The sequence below is a fragment of the Nesoenas mayeri genome, assembly GCF_963082525.1.
Source record: "Nesoenas mayeri genome assembly, chromosome: 2".
NCBI lineage: Eukaryota > Metazoa > Chordata > Aves > Columbiformes > Columbidae > Nesoenas > Nesoenas mayeri.
Genome location: NC_137543.1, coordinates 6,173,722 through 6,193,896, shown reverse-complemented (window position 1 = coordinate 6,193,896; position 20,175 = coordinate 6,173,722). Strand labels below are relative to the sequence as shown.

Sequence of the window (20,175 nt, the reverse complement as noted above, 5' to 3'; positions counted from 1 at the left end):
TTGCAAATGCATGGAATTAATAATGATAAAATATTTATTAGGTCTACAGATGTTGCTGCATTCTTTTACTCCCATTTCTTCAGAAGTCTGTGGAATTAATAAACCAGTTTCTTTTCTAAGGGTGAAAATTTTGATTGTTTCATGATTTTTTTTGCCATAAACCTTTCTAGAAAACTAAATTATTCTGTGTGACAGCTCTAGGAGATGTCGGTTTACTGATCTCAAGGTACAAAACCATCTTGTGTTTTGATGTATCCTGTTTCTTGCAGTGAAGAAATAATCTAATATCAATCTCAGTTCTATTAATAATTAAAATGATTTTTCATAATACAAAAGTTTTCTCAAAAATAGAGACAAGTCTTTATACAAAATTTCAGCCCTGTCCATAAATCCTCATTGCTTAAACTAAGTTCACTTGGGGGATAATAATCCTTTGTTTAATGTGCATTTACGTTCTAAACAACTATCCTATGGTTTATTTGGTCAGTGCTTCCAATCAGATTTATTTCATTTATCATTTAATTTCTCCCTTCCAGTCTTCTAATCCCCACACTCATATTATTAATGTCTATAATCTTTGTCCCATCCATCACCATCAACAAGCAGTTTTTCTGAAGTCTGTGCTATGCCCAGAAGATGATGAGGTGCAAAGAAAGGTCAGAATTTGGCCAAATGATTAGAATTCAATTGACATTTCTGTAGATAATACATGGTCCAGGCTATAATGAAACCTGTAGCTCTGTGAGCCACTCAGTTCAGTGCAGAGATGCTCCTCAGACCACGGACTTTTGATCTGGACTTTGGGACAATTGTATAACTCAAAAGACCAAGCAGCTGATAATAGGAATATAATGTTAATATTGCATTATAACTATAGTGACAACACGATAATGTGAATATAATTACTATAGCAGCCTCATTGTGTTCTTCCTAAGCTATTTTCAGAGTTGGAATTGGGGGAAAGCATCCATCCTTAGGTACACCCACTGGATCAGGAACACAAATCAGTGAGTTCAAACAGATTTGATCTGGAGCAGCACAGCATCCACAATTTAGTAAGATCTTCTGTTGGCATCCAACATAAATGAAATTTTAGACATGTCCAGTGCTGAAAATTAAGTAAAGGAGATTATCTTTGATGTTAGCTCTTTTAATTGGAGGCCAGAAATTACTCCAAGAAATCAAAATGTTTTGTGCTTCATTTTACACTGGTTTCCTGATGGCATATCACACAGTTCTATTGGTACCCATCACGACCTGCAACATGATCATTGCTGATATAAAAGGAAGAGCTCCAGTGCACTTAGGTACATCAGAAATTGTGTGTCCTAACCAAAGAAAAAGAGAAAAAGTAGCAGGGTAAGGGCTGAAGATGAAAGGCTCCTATTTGAAGATGCCGTCCATGTCTCATCATCAAACAAAAAGCACGGCTCAAATTAACTCGAGTAAGTGAAACAGCTGTGCAATCATGTCAAGGAATCTTTGTACCTCTTTGAAGCAATGATAAGAAAATAACTCCACTTAACTGGACGTGTACATATCTACTGGTACAGAGACCTCCGGGGACAGCCTGGGAGTTATAGAATCCAAACTACACGTCCCTGTACTGATAGTGGTCCTGACCTATGAAAAACCGATCATATTTACACAAGAAGATGCAAAATAGGAAAAGCACAGCCCCCAGAAAATGTATAGAAACAAACCAGCTTTGCCTATGAAGTGACAGATTATTCCAACTGCAGTTACCGTATCTAACTCAATCCACAAAAATTGTTCTGAAATTCAGAATAAGCCTCTGACATTGTTTTCCTCTTTGTTACCAGAAAACACCTGCTGTAAAGCTCCATTCTTCTCAAATGAGAGGAAACCTGGTGGGGAAGACATTTAGTAGTGTTTCTAAGCAGGCTTCCATGAGAAGCATATCTGAAAAGGACAGAGAAAGATAAGTAGTTAGAAGTCATTGTTGCTGGTAAGGGATCTAACGGTGGGATTTGCTCCAAAATAAAGTAACCTCTACTGGTGTATACACAGGTGCTTAAATACCCATTAAACTCAAGGGAGGAGATAAAGAGGGTGGTTCCCTAACAAAGATGCCATGAGGATGACTCTTGCTGTTGAGAATGAACAACTGCAGCCAAGAGAGATTGAGAACCACCTTGCAAACATGAAGAACCTTAATGGAGCCCTATTAGGGAGGCAAAGAACAAATCACAGCTTTTGTAAGCTGGCTCCAGCTTCAGAGACACTCATTAAGCACAAGGAACTGCATCTCGAGCTCTTCAACTATGGGGTTTCTTGTTGACAAAGTACTTGGTCTCTTAGAGTTCTGAGAAACAGTATCTGCTGCAGGGTGTAGCCATCACATCAACCTGTGACATAGTGATGACACAGATTTGCCTTAATTCAGTGCACTGACTTAACGACAGGTATGTTTTAAACATGTCACGGACGGGAATAATTCCAGGTACCTCAAGGACACAGATTTAGAAGATATACTTCTATTAAGGTAATTTCATTACCAAGAAAAAGTTTCCAAAATATTGTTGGTTAGTGCTCTGTCATGAATAGCAGAATTAACTTCTCTGTTGCCTTCTGGCCCTGTAGGAATTGTAGATGTAGACATAGACATAGATGTAGACGTAGATGTAGATGTAGATGCAGATGTAGATGTAGATGTAGATGTATGGGGTGGAGAAGCCTTTGACTCAACAACCTTCTTCAAGACAAGCATTCTGGAATCTTTTGTCTTTTTCATTCCCAAAAGATGAAATCAAGAAAAAATCTACACAATTTGGGGTCAAAGATCAAAAATTGAGATTGAGAGGCAGAAATTGACTGAAACAAGACCCTAAAAGCCCAACAGCTTTGAAGTCAACATCCAGAACTGCAAATCATCTATAAGTATTTTTGTCTAAGCACTCAGAATACGAGCAAGGGAACATTCTAAGGGAACTAGAAAAATGCAGGTGCAACGTCATGCCAAGAACGGCACAGGTAGATGAAGTCTCCTTCAGAAGGTACCCATGTATTTTAAAGGTATTAGTTAATTCAGTACAGGAGAAGATAAAGTGTTTGGTGGCGAGGAGTTGGAAACACGCACACCCTTGTTAGAAAGTGTACGTGGGGCAATCACTCAAGAAAAAAGCAAACAAAACCAAAACAAAAAACAAAACAAAAAGCCCCACAAACACAAAAAGACACCAACAAAACAACCCCACACCACTAAACTGTAATTCATTTTAACAACAAAAAATTGCGTCAAAAGCGAACTATACAAAGAGAACAGACATAGCTGATCTAAAGCGTTATTTTCGCTGCTTGTTTTCATTAATAGAAAAACACCTGAAGATCCCAGACTTTGATCAAATAAGCTGTTTTATGAGATTCCAAAACAAGCTTCTTTCAATTCTATCACAGAAAAGAAAAAATTGGAAAGACAAAATGCAAGTCATGGAATGATGAAACTGCCCTTGTTCCAGTACCCTATATATCAGCCTCTGGGCTAAGTGCTGTGCTATTTAATGTATAGTTGGGGTTTTGGTTTTATCCTGAAACTGAGTTGTTTTGCAAAATATCTACAATGCCAAAAATTAATATCCATTAAAACAGGGAAAGTTAGCATAAAGATGATACACAGCACAAATTATCCCTGGTCTTTTTAAGGGAGAAATCCGCACAGACAGGGCAAGGCAGTTGTACTGAATCATTAAGCCAGCACAGGGCTTAAAAGGATAAATCTCAGCTTTTAAGTGCAAAACAGGATTCAATTTTAACTACTGAGCCATGACTGCTGCCCCTTTAACAACGTTCTAAAAAGCTTTTCAAATGTAAAAGAGCTGGTGTCACATAAATATGCTCACAAACGGTCTAAAAATAACTTTAAGCTGCCTACAAAAGACACACAAAGACCTGAAGCTCTACAAAGAGCTTCCAATAAGGAAAATACTATTGACAGGAGCGTTGCCACCAGTTCACAGCTATTTCTATTCAGTTCTTCAGTCTCAACTCACGCTGAGTTAGACTCAAGCTAAATGGCTTGAGATGTAATAGTAATCCCAAATACTGGTGTTCAGAGCACACTTATCTGAATTTATTAACTGAAATTAAATTTCCGTGCATGCCCTTTCCATTCTTGACCAGTGATGTACTAAAGGAGAACAAAGATAAATGTATTTGAGATGCATGAAGGCAGAAATCAGTAATTTTCAACAATTCATTGTGGCCCAGTTACTATGAATGAAGAGAACACACAGGGTGTTGATCACACTATGTGAGAAACCTACTCCATTAAAATCTTCTAATGGATTATTTTCCAGCTCCTGGTGGAAACTAAACCAGCCGTATCACAGAACAACTGTTACTTTACCATACTTCGTATTTCTCATTTTAAAAACACCGTGAAAACAGCGATAATGATGGTTGACTCAGACTTCATGGATGTTTTGGGGTTTCTTTGGTGGCTGTGGCAGGTCTACGCCTGGTAGAATACCCTGTTTCCCCGAAAACAAGATCTACCCCGAAAATAAGCCCCAGCATGATTTTTCAGGCTTGAAATATAAGCCATACCCCAAAAAGAAGCCCTAGTTGCTGTTCATAAAAAATAGTCAATTTAAATAGTGTCTAGGCAGTTATACATGTAAAAAACCAATATGTTTTGTAGCGAAGATTAATATAAGACCCTGTCTTATTTTCGGGGAAAAAGGGTATTGTACCACAAGATGAAGAGAGATCCTCTTTGTGGACCCTGAAAAACAATCTAACGAGATGGTCAATAAGTGCGCTCTGAAGATCAGTAAAGTCATTCACTGATACAACAATTTAGGGACTTCGGTGATTCTGTATCCAGTTGAATTTACCTGCGTAGCAAAGGATGAAGGGCTAAGCCAATCTTCCTGGACTTTGAACCTCTGATTTACGGAGTCGAAATATTTAAGATCTGATGTTTCATGCATTCTGCCACCCCTTCAAGCTATACATAATTTTCTTACTCTACCTTTTTAAAACTTTAATGTTTTCCCTGGAAATGGGCACGGGAAGTATTTGATTACCAACGTAAGAAGTCATGGGCTGAAACAAAGCCGTAAGAAATACCGCAGCTGTCAAAGGTGATGAGTGGCTCTGATTATCCCAGACCCAACTCCCTGGGCTCAGCATTTCATTAAACAGCAATGCTCTGTTTTAAAAATAGATTTACCACCATGGTGTCCTGAGGTTCTTTCATGTTTTCTGCTAAAGCTACAGACAGAAATACTACTTTCCTCAGTAATTATATTTGACTTTCAGTTTCGATGTTACTGATAAGATTCATTAAATTTGGGTAGTATGACCTAAAACGAGTCATGAAGACTAAACCATAACTTCCTGGGAGAAATTATGAAATGCCTTAAGAACTATGTATTAAATTAAATGAGATGAATGTGGCTGTTAGATCCTTGAAGAAGGACGATACAGTCAAACTTTGATGCATGTCAAAATAAATTAGGCTCTTTGCTGCGTATTAACAAAGTTCTTCTTGCACATTTTGGGACAGAAAGTGTCTGCAGCACCCAGTTAATAATGTCTGATCAAATTCTTCACTGCCTCTTTTTTCTGATTATGGTATTTTTTCAAGTGACTGACTGTATTAAAAATAAGAAGTATCATCTATTGATGTGGGTGGAAATCTTAACAAAACATTGAAAAGAGCAAATATATTTTCAGATAAATCTTTTTTCTTGATGTAATGGAAATAAATGGCTCTGCTCTGTAGAATGTTGATCGGATTGGTGACAACAATAGGAAAGCTGAATTGATTTACTGGCAACTGCAAGTCAGAAAAGAACACTTTCCATGAGACGTTAAATTTCCATTTCCTTTCTTCATTGGTAGAACATCAAGCATCAGAACATCAAACATCAGAAGAAGTTAATATAAAGCTACCAGAATTCATGACAGAAAGAAAAATTAAATCACAATACTGTCTTTAAGAAGAAAATTTAAGCTGCAGCATCCCATGGATAAGTTTTAGAGTACTACTCAACTAGAGATTAATTACTTATAGGGAAAACAGAATTATCTAGTGCTTCCTGGAAGTCAAGATATTCTTCTAAATCGGAAACTTTAATTCAAATATTGATAACTTTTGAAAAGAGTTTTCAAATGGTTTACCACACATTTGTTATAAGATAGTCAAATTCTAATGAAAATCTCTTAAAAACATGATACCTATATCTTATCCCAGTAGATAAAAATAGTAAGGTATATATTGAAGACTAAGGACTACCACTGGAGAAGATGAAGAGGTGAAAAGAAAGGAATGAAGTTTGAGCTGGTATACCAAATAAAAAACAGACTGATTTTTAATTGAAAATAAAGCGACAAATAAAAGGAAACTACATGGCAAAAATGTGCAGTGTTTTCTTTTTCCTTTTTAAAGTAAATATAGCAGTATTTTGACATAAAGACTTTTTGCATCACTGTTTCCTAAGATGTAAAAAATGCATGTATCTGTGGCTCTACTGTATCATGTATATATATAAATGAAGAAAACAAGCTACAGGTTGAATTTAAATTCTTAGAGAAAAAATAATAATAACAATAGAGCAGGCATGATCATTAGTCTTCTTTTTAGTCTAATTAAAACCTACAGCTGGAAAGATTCCCCAGGGTCCAGCTGCAATAAGCAATATATCACGTAATGCCAAGTCCTGCCCTAGGAGAGGAAGACATGCCAGGGGAGGTTTAAGTTGGACATAAGGAAAAGGTTCTTCACCCAGAGGGTGCTGGACACTGAACAGGCTCCCCAGGGAGGTGTCACGGCCCCAAGCCTGACAGTATTCAAGAAGAGACTGGACAACGTCCTCAGACACACGGTGTGAACTGTGGGGTTGTGCTGTGCTGGGACAGGAGCTGGACTCGATGATTCTTGTGGGTCCCTTCCAGCTCAGGACATTCTATGATTCAGTAGGTGATCCTTCCTCCTGTTCAGCACTGGTGAGACACATCAGGTGCCAAATGCTGCATATCCCAGTATAAGTGAGATATGATCATACTGGAGCGCGTTCAGCCCAGGGTCATGAAGAAGATGATGAGATGAGAGAATATGTCATATGAGAAGAGGCTGAGAGACCTGGGACTGTTCATCTCAGAGACGGCTCAGGAGGGTCTTATCCATGTGAATAAACACCTGATGCAGGCAAGGACTATAGAAAACAGATCCAGGCTCTTCTACAACTGCCTGAAAGGAGGTTGGAGCATGGAGGAGGTCGGTCTCTTCTCCCAAAGAACAAGTGACAGGATGAGAGGAAATGGCCTCAAATTGCACCATGGAAGGTTCAGATTAGATACTAGGAAACATTTATTCACAGAAAGGGTTGTCAGGCAGTGGAACAGGCTGCCCATGGTGCAGTCACCATCTCTGGAGGGGTTTAAAAGATGTTTAAACGAGGTTCTTAGGGACATGGTTTAGTACCAAAGTCAGGTCATGGTTGGACTCTATGATCCTGAGGGTCTTTTCCAGCCAAAATGATTCTATAATTCTGTAATTATCTGATTCCATGGTTCCCAAGTGTCAGGACAAGAGGCAATGGGCACAAATCAAAATACAGGAAATTCCATCTAGACATAGCAGAAATCATTTTTCTTCTCCGGGTGGTCAAACGGTGGAACAGCTCAGAGAGTTTGTGCAGCCTCCATGCAGTCTATGATCGCATATGTGATGCTGTAGCCTTACTCAGAAAATTATCAATTCTACCTTCAAACTGCTTAGAAAGCCTGGAAGGGCAAAAAGCCAGTCTGAAGGTTACTCCCAAATGTCTGTCCTCTAACAGTTCCTGATTCCAGGTTTTGTTTACTAATAAATAATTAGAAAGCAATGGGAAAAAAATATTCAATTGATGATAAATAAAATATTCCCAAATATTAAAGGCACTGCAAAATGCAGAATAAAACATTTAGTATGTTTATAGGAATAAATATTTATGTCATGTGTAAAAGGAGAATATTTCTATTTATCAGGTGAAGTTATACAGAACTGGGTTGGTGACTATTTATTTTTACATTCAAGTACTTGAAAGATTGGTTGCATATGGAGGAATGACCTATTAGAGAGCAGTGTAGGGGAAAGGGACCTGGGGGTCCTGGGGACAGCAGGATGACCATGAGCCAGCACTGGGCCCTTGTGGCCAGGAAGGCCAATGGTACCTGGGGTGGGTTAGAAGGGGGTGGTCAGTAGGTCAGAGAGGTTCTCCTGCCCCTCTGCTCTGCCCTGGGGAGACCACAGCTGGAATCTTGTGTCCAGTTGTGGCCCCTCAGTTCCAGCAGGACAGGGAACTGCTGGAGAGAGTCCAGCGCAGGGCAACAAAGATGCTGAAGGGAGTGGAGCATCTCCCGTGTGAGGAAAGGCTGAGGGAGCTGGGGCTCTGGAGCTGGACAAGAGGACACTGAGGGGTGACCTCAATTCATGGTTACTGATATATAAAGGGTGAGTGTCAGGAGGATGGAGCCAGGCTCTTCTCGGGGACAACCAATGATAGGACAAGGGGCAATGGGTATAAATTGGAACACAAAAGGTTCCACTTAAATGTGAGAAGCAACTTGTTCCTGGTGAGGGTGTCAGAGCCTGGCCCAGGCTGCCCAGGGAGGTTGTGGAGTCTCCTTCTGTGCAGACATTCCAACCCGCCTGGACACCTTCCTGTGTAACCTCATCTGGGTGTTCCTGCTCCATGGGGGGATTGCACTGGATGAGTTTTCCAGGTCCCTTCCAATCTGTAACATTCTGTGATTCTGTGATAAGGCATAGTCAGCTCAGAAAATATGTTAACACAACAGACGAGAACACAAGAACCTGCAGCATCATCTCCTGCTCATTATCTCTGCCCTCAAAAAAATAAGAGTTTTCTTCTAGATTCATTTCATACTGTTGTTTCTATTAATTTCACGAAAATGAATTCTCTGTAAGGATAGCTCCAACCTTCACTTACTCTCAACTTCTCCACAAAATATTACCCAAAGAAAGGGAAGAAAATAAAAGGAAAACCTTTTGCTTCAGAAATCTGTTCATTCGACTTGGGGAGGGGCTGAAGGGGAAGGGACAAGAGGAAAATAGAGGCTAAGCTGGGGAAAAAGTGAGACAGAGATGGGTAGCAGGCAAAAAGGGAACCCCTAAGGAATTCTGCAATGCTGGTTGTTATATGTGGCTTATACCCAGAATTGATACAAGGCAGATTGTAATACATATTTCAAGTCAACACCTGAGTATAACCCAGTAGGTACATCTGATGAACAGAGTCTGCAGAATTTATCCCTTGATCGGGGATAAATAAATAGATAACGTGAACATAAGTAAACTTTTTACAGTGTTTGGGGTCGCCAATTTACTCAACCACATTCTGTATCGATAAAGCACATTATTTATGGACTTCTTAATAAATAGGAAACTGGGTTCTAATGGGAATCTCCTGAAGTGCCAAGTTCTACCATGAAAGGCAGAAGGTGCTGGTTCAGAGAGTCATTAAGTAAAATTAACCATAATAGACCAAAATAGTGTAGATGAAATACAGATGGTTAAACTTCAGATACATGAAGAATTTGGTGTAAGAGTAAAAATTCTATTCTCTTCTCATTCGAGAAGGCCACAGAAGTTAGTGCTTCTAAGCTCAGTATCATTTATCTGGCAGCATCCTGAATCACTAAGACTTGGGATGCAAGACAAACCGTCCCAAGTTGGGGTTCAAGGCTGACTTTCGAAAAAAAGAAAATCCTCTTTGATTATTCTCTCAGACTGCTGATCATAATGCAACAGATCAACATGCAGTGCTTGCAAAGCAGCTACATGAACTCAAATAGTGTGTTTAATATCACAGAACCACAGAATGGAGTGGGTTGGAAAAGAGCTCAGAGATCATCCAGTCCAACCCCTGGTCCAACCCCAGTCCATTGACTAGATCATGGCACTAAGTGCCACGTCCAATCTCAGCTTAAAAACCTCCAGGGCCGGTGAGTCCAGCACCTCCCTGGGCAGCCATTCCAATGCCTGACCACTCTCTCTGCACAGAATTGCTTTCTCATAGCCAGCCTCAATTTCCCCTGGCAGAGTTGAAGCCCATGGCCCCTTGTCCTATTGCTGACTGCCTGGGAGAAGAGACCAATCCTCACCTGGCTACAACTGCCCTTCAGGTGGTTCTAGAGAGTGCTGAGCTCTCCTCTAAGCCTCCTCTTCTCCAGACTAAACAAGCCCAGCTCCCTCAGCCTCTCCCCATAGGGCTTGTGCTCAAGTCCCTTCCCCAGTCTTGTTGCTCTTCTCTGGACCCGCTCCAGCACTTCAATCTCTTTCCTGAGCTGAGGGGCCCAGAACTGAACACAATACTCCAGGTGTGGCCTCCCCAATGCAGAGCACAGGGGAAGGATCACTGCCCTTGTCCTGCTGACCATGCTAGTTTTCATACAGGAATGTTACAGATGTGTGTTATCACTCTCTGTTTAGAGACAGCTCTCATCCACTAGAATTGTAAACCTGATTATTCTCACATTCTCTTTTTGAGATCTAAGCTCGCATCTGACTCTCGTATCACAAAAATATTCACAACAATCACTTCTGTAGCAGAGACCACTAAAAGCCCATCAGATCCTTATGTTCCCTCTACTATGGTTTCATAAAGGATTCTTGGTGAAATTCCACATCTCAATCTTTATTCCTAAAAATGCTTCACGTTATAGCAGTAACTATCTGTAGTTCCTTTATTACGCACATGAAGTGAATTTCAAGATGATGGTTGTAAATACTTTTTTTTTCAACAAAATAAAGCATTTCTTTGTTTTCACACACTTCCACAAAATTCATTTTCTTTCACGCAACTCTCCACAACTTGAAACATTTCAAAGATCACTTGTATAAGCAGATTTTTCTTTAGTGTCCCCTTCTGTTTATTTCTACTCATAACAATTAAATCAGAGATTGAAATTATGTGCATGTGTGTGTGTGTGGTAACCAATTCTTGCTGTTTATCTCCTTCTACATCCCAGCATATCAAAGAAGCCCTTCAAGAACAGCAGTTAGATTAACTGGATTGGTTTGGATTAACTGGATTGGACTGGATTAAGACTGGTCATGTCCATTAACACCCTCCTGACAAACCAGGAGGACACTTAGGAGACTTCACAACAAGAAACTCGAAAGTGTCTTTATTGGTTTGAAAAGGCTTGAAGACTATGAACAATGTCATAGTAATTAATTAGCGTCCTGTCTTTACCGCAGTTACCAAGTCCTTGACCAGACTCATTATTTCTTTCACCTGGAAGCCACTACATCATGTAATAACGTGTTCTCCAATGTAAAGGGCTAAAATAATAAAAACAAGGAGCAAATTATCAATAAAACTAAAACAATATTCTGAGGTGATGCCAGTATATTCAACACAAGTTATTTTGTATTAATTACTACTGATGAGTGCAAGCAGAAGACAGAACTAATTGCCGGCCATGTATCCCACCATCAAATCACAGTAATTCAGATAATTTGAGTATTTCTTTTAATTTACTTTCTGTAACTTCTACCTCCAATTCTTCCACTTTCATTTCACCAGCTAGCAAAAAGAAGTCAGAAACCTGTAATACAGCTCTCCATCATAATCAGGCCTTGCCTGACTTATGACCATTTAATTCCTTATTGATTCTTTTTTTTAATCATAACCAAAATGAAACTGATTCTTTGCCCTCTGAAGACAAAGCTGAAGATAAATGCACAAATTTGTTGAATGGCATAATAAAAGACTATCATGTCTTACAGACAATGCTCTCTGTAGGAGCAAACCCTTCCTTTCCCTTGACAGACGCAATTCAAAATGGGGCACGGTGCGAAATCAAAATATTGAAACTGTCAAATGTAATTGCTCTTCTGGCACACCATGCAAAATTGAACCTTTATTTTATAGACAAGGAAGATGTTTTATTGCTTTCGCAGACCGAGGTCTCAAAGATGACTCAGAATTACCCCGAGGAACATCGAGGCTAAGACGGCAGATAAACACAATCCACATGGACAAGGTCCAATCTTCTCAAGGATGTCAGAGAGGAGCCCGCAGCTGAGAGAGGATAATTTTACATAATTTTACATCATTCTCCTCCTGGTTCTCTTCCATACTAACACAGAATCACAGAATCGACTGGGTTGGAAAAGACCTCAGAGATCACCCAGTCCAACCCTTGGTCCAACTCCAGTCCATTGACTAGATCAGGGCACTAAGTGCCATGGCCAATCTCAGCTTAAAAACCTCCAGGGACGGTGAGTCCAGCACCTCCCTGGGCAGCCATTCCAATGCCTGACCACTCTCTCTGCACAGAATTGCTTTCTAATAGCCAGCCTCAATTTCCCCTGGCAGAGTTGAAGCCCATGGTCCCTTGTCCTGTTGCTGACTGCCTGGGAGAAGAGACCAATCCCCACCTGGCTAGAACTGCCCTTCAGGTAGTTCTAGAGAGTGATGAGATCTTCAGAAGACAGAAGATCTGATCATTATGAAAATTTCCCATTAGATACTCAGAAACAGTCAGGTATATTTGCTAGTATAAGAAAACACACGAGTGACATCGGGAAAATGACACCATGAAAGTAAGGGAAAGAATCTCTGGCTTTTCTGGGTCTAGGAAAAAAGAATTGGTAGATCTCATGTGCAATCAGCAACATCAGTAAAGACATCTCTAAAAATGATAAAGAACAGCTCAAATAAAATAAATGTAATATTAGAATGATTTGTAATCTATGAAAGGAAAAAAAATAAGGTAAAAAAAAATAAAAAGCCATCAAAGAAAACAAATAATTTAAAAATATTTTTTAATTGAAAAATAAGCGGTAAAAAGTCACCAGGCGGACCCCAGAAGGACCAATTTTTGTTGGGTATCACTAGATCACTGTCGGTGAAGGGACTCTGAGCATCCTACACCACTCACTCATCAGCTGCTCAGTGGGGAACCTTCCCACTCCTTTCATCATTCAGGATGGAGTCCCATCACAAGTGGAGATAAATGCTCAGACTTCTAAAAACTGAGCTTCAAAGACACAGGAGCAGACGGCACGTAGTAGCTTGAAAGAATCACGTCTTAGAAAGCTCAGTCCTTAACAGAAAGAGTACACTTGATACTAGGATCCTGTTCTGTGCCAGGTTACTATATTCCTTAAAGACAATATCACAAGTCATCTCAGGTGGAGATAAAAACTCAGAATTTTTTTTAACAAAAGTAAATCAGACGCACGAAAAGTATTTGGTCAAAATCCTTCCACTTGAGAAATTTTACACAATGTTGCTTTTAGTCAAAGAATTTATTTCATAAGCAGAAAGAATAATGAAGTCTGCTTAATCAGGATCTGCGGTCTTTGACTGTTCTTCATCCTCTAACCTCAGACTTGATTTCTCCAGGTTCTTTGCCAAACACCGCAAAAGCTCCAGGTGCCAAATCAAATATAAATTCACTGAATTTATCTGTCTTTCTCAGAACAGGGGCAGCGATTTTTCTCTTTCCCCTCTACCCATCAATGATTTTGACAGAACTTTTTAGAATTAAATCTACCTTTGAGACCTCTAGTCTTGATTTTACTGAAGAATTCAAAACTCAGTGGTGACAGAACAGAAAAAGCAACGGCACCAAACTTGTTTTGTTAGAAAACCAGATTTTTAAAGGGAGTTTGGGAAGGTCAGGCAGAGCGCTAATCCTCACCATAACCACTGGATTCCAAGTTCTGATAATGAGAACAAAATTGTTGTGTTTAAATCATAAGCGTGACTTCACAGGACACGAAGTTAACTACCTTTTGCAGGATTTAAACTATTCTTGGTAAAATAACTGGATTTAATCATTGTCTAAATATACGATAGGACATGAAGACAAGGGAGCCAGACTCTTCTCAGTAGTGCCCCGTGGCACGGGACATGTTAAAACACATGAAATTCAATCTGAAGTGAGAAAACACTTTTTCCAGTCTGAGGATGATCAAACACTGAAACAAGTTATCAAAGAGGTTGTAGAATCATCAGTCATGGAGATGTTCAAAAGCCAACTAGACATGATCCTGGGCACCTGTGTAGGTGACCTCGCTTGAGTAGGGGGGTTGGACAACCTGACTTCAAGAGGTCCATTGCAACCTAAAGGGTTTTGTGAATCATTCTATGAAAACATATTTCATTAATATTTTTGATGGAGCATTCACATCCATACCAAAACGGTCTTGAATAAATTTCCTGAGTGTTTCAAGCATATCTACTGTCATTAATAATACAAAGAAAAACCTTTGAGGAGCTCAAGCTGTCAGGAGCTTATGATTTATATTTTAATGCATGAAGATAAAATTTAATGTCAATTTGAATAAATCAATTTTTGTTGCAGATTTTATTAGACCATTACCCTGCATAAGCTTTTGCAAAGCTCTTACAGTGAGTCATTCATAAATTGGACACATATGGCAAGAAGACATAGAAATGTGTTTCTATGTCTGCTTAGTTATCTGGAATTATCTAGATCTAGGACTTAATACAGATTGCAAAGCAGATTCTGGAAAAACACACTGAACACTTCTTGTGCACTCATGAAATTCTTCTAAAATTGGGTATATTACTGACTTCCATTGAAGCTCACTGTTGCCTTACACTTTTTTTCAGCACCTTCTGCTCGACAAAGGTTTGGTTGGTGTTTTAATAAGAGGTGGATTTTCCTTCAGTTTCCACTCTAGGCCAGACCTATACTGAATTATCACAAATAGTTCTTCCTAAAAATCTCTCCGCCAGCACAGAATCACACAGAATGTCAGGGGTTGGAAGGGACCTGGAAAGCTCATCCAGTACAATCCCCCCATGGAGCAGGAACACCCAGATGAGGTTACACAGGAAGGTGTCCAGGCGGGTTGGAATGTCTGCACAGAAGGAGACTCCACAACCCCCCTGGGCAGCCTGGGCCAGGCTCTGCCACCCTCACCAGGAACAAGTTTCTTCCCATATTTAAGTGGAACTTCTCATGTTCCAGTTTGAACCCATTACCACTTGTCCTATCATTGGTTGTCACTGGGAAGAGCCTGGCTCCATCCTCCTGACACTCACCCTTTAGATATCTGTAACCATGAATGAGGTCACCCCTCAGTGTCCTCTTGTCCAGCTCCAGAGCCCCAGCTCCCTCAGCCTTTCCTCACACGGGAGATGCTCCACTCCCTTCAGCATCTTGGTTGCCCTGCGCTGGACTCTCTCCAGCAGTTCCCTGTCCCAGCAGCCAGAATCCAAAACTGCTTTGTTTTGTGCGTTGATCAAGATACTCCCAACATTTATTGGGCAAGAAAATGCAATATTTCCAAAACTCTGCTACCTGTTTGGAATTAGTCAGGATGCAATCTTATTATTACAGATTGTTTTGCTTCTGTTATTCCCCTGTTTTCTGGGGCATTGCACAAGGTACTGACTGTAGTTCTTAGACTGTAGGTCTTAGGATGGAACAGTATTTTATGAAGAATAAAACATGGAGTTCACAATTCTGTATAATGTATTATATTCTCTCACAGTATCAAAAAGCAAACCAAAAACAAACAGTTCCCCCAACAACAATAAAATCAGTATCTATGATATATTAGATACATCCTGTATGCCTAAGTGAAAGATCTGAGAATACATTCACTGCTTAAATTCATTTTTTTTCCCATAACTTTGTATTATTCCTTTATCTTTCGTGATTCCAGCAGCAGCAAGTATAACACCTAAGTACTGATCAAAATCACTTTGTGTCAGGGAGAACACACACACAGGGGAAAGACATCCCATTGTCAATGGATTTATAAAGCAAACAAAGATATAAAATTGCTGAGAACAAAAACTAGAGTTAACGGTCAATACTATAGAGAAGTCAACACAAGAAGAAAAGCTCTTCAGTATGTGTTCAGCAAATTAATATAATTTTATGTATAAAATTTAAGTCTAAATGCCTTGAAAGTTTGAAAAATAATAACAGCGTGTCAATGTTATTTTCTTCAATCCATATTTTATTTTAGATTTCCAATAGGTCTCTGGTATTTCCAGGACTGACCACAGTCAGTCATTACCAGTGCTGTAATTTTCTCCATGACTGTAAAACACCATTTACATTGCTGATGTATTTAAAGTAAAAACTTCTGGAAATCTTCAAGCTGCTCTTTACACATCGCAGCTCTTGGTATTACCACGTGTATATCTACATTAAAGCACACGGTTTGTCATTCCAGCTCATCACCTGCTAACAGTAAACGACTGATGTTTCCAAAAAATGAGCAAATATCGATTCTGAATTCTCTTCCTGTTCAGACACACCAAGTGATGAATATAAGAAAATTTAGGAAGCTCACCAGTGTGTTAGGAATTGTAGAATCATATACATGAGGAAAGAGAAGGAGGTTTCTAAATAAGTCCGTTGAACTGGCTTCATAGCGACAAAGCTCTGCTACCTTCAGTTTAAATTATATGAAAGGCAGACTTACCGTAAACAAGATATAAATCCCATCCACCTACTTGTCATAGAGTTGTCCTCCACATTATCCTTCAAGCTGAAGGAGGAGACTTAAAAATACTGAAAGCCAATGAAAATCTGATTTTTCCACTTTGTTTTTCATTTAAAAAGCGGCTTCTGGTCCAAGTTATACACCAGAAAAAACTATACGGAATGAAACACATCCCTGTATAGCCCTTGAGGAGGTGTATAATTCTCAAATCTACTTTTTTTTTCCCCAAAAATTTCCATAGAAGTCTTTCTAGCTCTGTAGCAAATTTCCAACCCCAGACATGACTTTACAGTCCTTGTAAATTCCTTCTGACAAAGCATGGAAAGAAAATGAAATTGTTCTAAGAAGTTCTAGTGGATGTATTCCTGGGCTTCAAGGCAATTGAATGCATCAGCCTTAACGTTTCAATAGTAGTCAGCTGCGAACAGATATTTCTTACCTATTTTAGGTTTTTTGTGCCCTAAAGTTAAGTGCTTCTCTACATCAGGACTGAAGCTATTAAAATGAGAAAGTTCAATGTTTAAAGGTTGTGAAGTTTTGAGAGTTTTTCTCGTATTTCTCAAGAGAAAGGAGAAGGTCAAAGGACTGTTGGCTGCACCTTTTGATGAAATCTGCCACGCAGAAATTGGCTGAGCGTAAAACAGAGGGTTGAATGTGCATCTGTATCCTTCATGTTACCGAAAAGTTGAGAATCCTCTGCCCCTTCCCTTCCTGTAATCGCAACGTTTGATTTGTTCCTGTTATGCTGCCTTCTTTATGGCTACATTTTGTGCCTTATCACAGCCGCAATCACATTTGCTGTTCAGCAGAACTGAACTATTCCTTCCGCACTATCAGAAGTTACAGTGCTTGTCAGCCCCATATTCTACCCGTAACTTTTCTTCCCTGATTCTCCGTACCCATGAAATGTAATATTCTGGCACTTCTTATCAAGTCACTGCTTTGCTGTCTCAGTCCCGAGCCTGAAAAATTTAACGCGAGTCAATCAAGTAATTAAATTTGAGAATTCTTTGCCCCTGGAAATATTGTAGCCGTAGTCCTCTAAAACACCTACAGGAAATTAAATGATGATATCATCAGCCTATGTATAACTTTTTAATTCAATCTGCTGTACCAGCACATGCCACGTAACCGCATCCGTATTAACACAGCACCTGTCCCAGGTGTTAATATAGCACAAGGCTAAGTCCCATTATTGTGCAATCTTCTGTTTATTAGAGACTTAATCTGAATTAGCTCTTCGGGTCTTCAGGATGTGGCTTATTTCCTGGTATCTCTGCTGGTAGTAATATCTGGTGATAAACAACATGACTAATATTTGGTAATAAACAATAGTAGAAGTCTGCATGAACCAAAACCGTGTTTTAAGGGCATCTATATTATTTCCTATCGAAACACACGAAGGACAAAACAGATATCAGTTTAGTTACTGAAAGTAACTGATTTAGGTTTTTCTGAGCAAGCACTGAAGAACAAAATGTAGAGTTTAGTTGCCAATTAGTCCTGCCCCGTAAAGCATTGAGCATTCTGCCAATTCATTCCATTTAGGATCTGTAACCTAAACAGAGGAGGAGGGGATGAGTTATAAATAGCATCATAAAAAAAGAATAGGAAAAAAAGCGCCAATTAGTAGGAATTGCCACAATAACCTTTGTCAGGATGAATTTAAGGTATAAGGCTCGGAGATAGTTACTATGGCAACCGCAGGCACTTGCAAGGTACCATTAATGAGAAACGCAGTATCTGTCACACACGGCAGTGGATGCAGCAGCAGCCTGACAGGCTATTTAAAGATGCTGTTTTCTTCCCTGCCCCCTTTTTTCCAAAGAGCAGCAGGAAAGTAAACTGCTACACACCTCGCTTTAATATGTATATTTTCCTGATTTCGTATTCTCTTTCCACTTCTCCACTCGTTGAACTGTTAAGACCTCAACGTGAGCCTGATTCAAATCAAACAGGTTAGATTTGCAGACATTACCCACCGTTTGGCTACTCTTTGCGAAATAAATTTAGCTCACAACTCGGATGAAAACTCCAAGTAGCAAAAGGTGAAACGTTTCACCTGGGTCGCCAAAAAGATATAGCTACAGGACTTATGGTAAAATAATAGTTTTACAGTATTATGCAGCAAGACATTCAGAAACTAATCCAAAGATTTGTCTAAAAAACTGTTTAAATTCCCTTATTTGCCAATACAATATGCAGCTGTTATGTTTACAAGATATATTTGACCAGTTGGATATTATCTCAGATATATGTCTGGTACATTTTCCACATACACACAAACAAGTTTTCAGTAGGAATAGCTTTAAAAAATGAGGTTTCTCCTTTTTCTACACAAAGTCCATTTCACTTCTAGTGCCAGTTTCAAACCTGGACTGTCACTGGCACCACAGGGACCCACGTTAAAGACAAGTCTGCACTAACTCGTGAGTGTACACACAAAGTGACACGGTTTCCATCAGAACCGTGAAAAAGTATTTTTCAGGACTAAAAATATATTAAAACATGCTGCTGCAACTCCTTAGTACCCCAGGGGGCACCGTGTCTAGCTCTGGCCCTCAGCATGAGCCAGACCCATGGACCTGTTAGAGCAGGGACAGAGGAGGCCATGGATGATGAGAGGGATGGAACAGCTCTGCTGGGAGGACAGACTGAGAGAGTTGGGGTGTTCAGCCTGGAGAAGAGAAGCTCCAGTTATACACAGCAGTCTGGACGGGCTGGATCGTTGGGCTGAGGCCAATTGTCTGAGGTTCAACAAGGCCAAGTGCCGGGTCCTGCACTTGGGTCACAACAACCCCAGGCAGCGCTACAGGCTTGGGGAAGAGCGGCTGGAAAGTGCCTGGGGGAAAAGGACCTGGGGGTGTTGGTGACAGCGGCTGAACATGAGCCAGTGTGTGCCCAGGTGGCCAAGAGGTCACCAGCATCCTGGCTTGTGTCAGGAATAGTGTGGCCAGCAGGACCAGGGCAGTGACCGTCCCCCTGTGCTGGAAACTGGGGAGGCCAAACCTCGAATTCTGGGGTCAGTTTTGGGCCCCTCATGCCAAGAAAGCCCTTGAGGTGCTGGAGCGAGTTGAGAGAAGGGAACGGAGCTGGGGAAGGGGCTGGAGCACAAGTGTGATGGGAGCAGCTGAGGGACCTGGGGGGTTCAGCTGGAGAACAGGAGCTGAGGGGAGACCTTCTGATCTCTGAACTGCCTGAAAGGAGCTTGGAGCATGAAGGGGGTTGGTCTCTTCTCCCAGGTAACAAGTGACAGGATGAGAGGAAATGGCCTCAAGTTGCACTTGGGGAGGTTTAGATTGGATATTGGGAAAAAATGTCTTCACAGAAGGGGTTGTCAGGCATTGGAACAGGCTGCCCAGGGCAGTGGTGGAGTCACCATCCCTGGAGGGGTTTAAAAGGCATTTAGACGAGGTTCTTAGGAACATGGTTTAGTGACAGCGTTAGGTTATGGTTGGGCTCAATAATCCTTAGGCTATCTTTTAACCAAAATGATTCTATGAACTTATTGTGCCTTTTCCATATGTAAAAGTAGCTTATAAGAACGATGGAGAGAGACTTTCTAGATGACCTTCAAAGGTCCCTTCCAACTCAAACTATTCTACAGTTCTACAATTTCAAACTACACATGTGGACGGACAGGTCTGTTCAATACCACCACCATTCTCAAAACCTGGGTAATTCAACTGTGCCAGAAC

At 40.2% G+C, this 20,175-nt stretch overlaps 1 protein-coding gene across 1 annotated transcript in view; it reads right to left on the bottom strand.

The window, feature by feature from the left end:
• The window catches only part of TRAPPC9 (trafficking protein particle complex subunit 9), a gene marked incomplete at both ends in the record, with an annotated part of 507,143 nt that overhangs the window by 300,266 nt on the left and 186,702 nt on the right, over positions 1-20,175 (bottom strand). The gene's annotated exons all lie outside the window — the stretch shown is intronic.